The sequence below is a fragment of the Echinops telfairi genome, unplaced genomic scaffold (assembly GCF_000313985.2).
Source record: "Echinops telfairi isolate 266 unplaced genomic scaffold, ASM31398v2 ScPeMD7_7458;HRSCAF=8496, whole genome shotgun sequence".
Lineage (NCBI taxonomy): Eukaryota > Metazoa > Chordata > Mammalia > Afrosoricida > Tenrecidae > Echinops > Echinops telfairi.
The window spans coordinates 2,240,078-2,241,993 of NW_022111358.1; the positions used below are offsets into that span (position 1 = coordinate 2,240,078).

At 59.3% G+C, this 1,916-nt stretch overlaps 1 protein-coding gene and 1 pseudogene across 2 annotated transcripts in view; one reads left to right on the forward strand and one right to left on the reverse strand.

Moving 5' to 3' along the window:
* Positions 1-1,916, reverse strand: part of RPH3AL (rabphilin 3A like (without C2 domains)) — a 133,213-nt gene that overhangs the window by 93,521 nt on the left and 37,776 nt on the right. The gene's annotated exons all lie outside the window — the stretch shown is intronic.
* LOC105979006 lies at positions 59-510 on the forward strand (annotated as a pseudogene).

Consider the following 1,916-nt stretch of genomic DNA (forward strand, 5'->3'; position numbering starts at 1 on the left):
TTAAAGAAAATGCTCTTCCGGTCCCTGGCGTTCCGGGAGCTGAGGCGTCGGTGCAGACATGGCCAAGTCCAAGAACCACACCGCGCACAACCAATCCTGGAAATGGCACAGAAACGGCATCAAAAAACCACGGTCACAACGATCCGAATCTCCTAAGGGGGTGGACCCCAAGTGCCTGAGGAACATGCGCTTCGCCAAGAAGCACAACAAGAAGGGCTAAAGAAAGTGCAGGCCAACAACGCCAAGGCTGCGGCTGCTCGCGCCGAGGCCATCAAGGATCTCGTGAAGCCCACAGAGGTCAAGGCCAAGATCACAATGGGCGTCAGCCGCCAGCTCAGCCCACTGGCCTACATGGCCCACCCCAAGCTTGGCAAGCGGGCTCGGGCACGTATTGCCAAGGGTCTGAGGCTCTGCCGGCCCAAGGCCAAGGCACAAAGCAAGGCTGACGCTCCAGCCAAGGCCACGACTCCAGCAAAAGCTCCCAAAGGCACCCAGGCTCCCATAAAGTAGAGTTCTCTGGGTGAGGGCGAGAGGGACTGGTGTGAGCCCCGGGCTGCCACCTGCACGGCGCTGGTGGCTTCCTGTGCTGTTTGTTGTACAAATAAACCCAGGCGGCGCTGTTAAAAAATATAATAATAAAATAAAGTAAATAAAGAGGGTCCAGGAGGTGGACAGACACAAGAGTCACAACAACACACCAAACAGTGTGGAGATGGCATTTGGTCTGGGGAGGGTCCCTGGGAGCCGTCTCGATGCCACAACTGACCAGGGCACACAGTACTGTGCCTAGCACTCCCCAACAGTCTCCTCCCACTCCTGCCAGGCATGGAAGCCAGGGAAAATTCCCGAGTGCCTCCCAGTTCGGTGGCAGCAGCATCTTGGGCTGGAGGGGAAGTGGAAGGGGGTTGCTCCGTATAGCCTGCCTGGCTCCCAGCTGACTCAGACCCTCAGCAATTAGGAACACCAGACCTCTCTAACGAGCCGCCTCCAGCCGGTGCCCTCCCTTCACAACTCCGATAATGAGGGCGCAGCCTGGGCGGGCAACCCAATTACCCAGGGGGCCAGGCAGCACCCAGCCGCTTCCTCCCTCATCAAATGGCAGCTACTCCACACTGCAGGGCTCTCACAGGGCTCCTGTGCACGCAGGAGCTTGGGCCCGAGGGTCTGCCCCAGAACCTGACCTGGGTGTGGACAGCAGGTGTCTCCTTAGAACCCCTGTCCTTACTTACCACCTGCCTGTGCCCCAGGCCTCAGGTTTCCCCACACAAACAGAGACCCAGGGAGGCTAAGGGACTTGTACAGGGTCAGCAGTGGCTGAGCTGGGGCCTCTATCCCGGCCCTGGTCATGACCACCTCACCATCCCACCTGGACGCCCCTGCCCATGGGGAAGATGAGTGCTGTGCTCCCTTGTGCACGAGCGGCTGTGACCTAGCGACACCCCTGGGAAGTGCTGGGTGTGCCTGGCGTGAGCCAGTCAGGGACCTGGTTTCTGTGGCAACAGTAGAACCCCAGGAGGTCAGTGGCCCCTGCTGGGCAGGGTGGCCAAGAGACCTCCCATCCAGCCCATCTGCCGCATCCAATGCTCTTGCCTTCTCTTATCCTCCCACCTCCACTTAGACTACGTTTCAGAGGCCAGTGCTCTCTCATAGCTTCTGCCTTTGTCCCCAATCCCAGCGTCACCTCATGACGGCCATCACCATCGGACTCCTGTCCCGGGCCTCACTCGATGTCCCTGAAATCCACTTGCCGCCATCACTCACAAACACAAATCAGACCGTGTCACACCCCGGCTTCCCATCAAAGCTGGAACAAGTTACCAAGCTCTGTGGGGGCGGCCCATGCCCCATCGCTTGTTCCCCAAGTCCAGATGCCCTCCTTAGTTTCCTGTGCCAGCCCAGCTGCCTCAGGGCCTTTG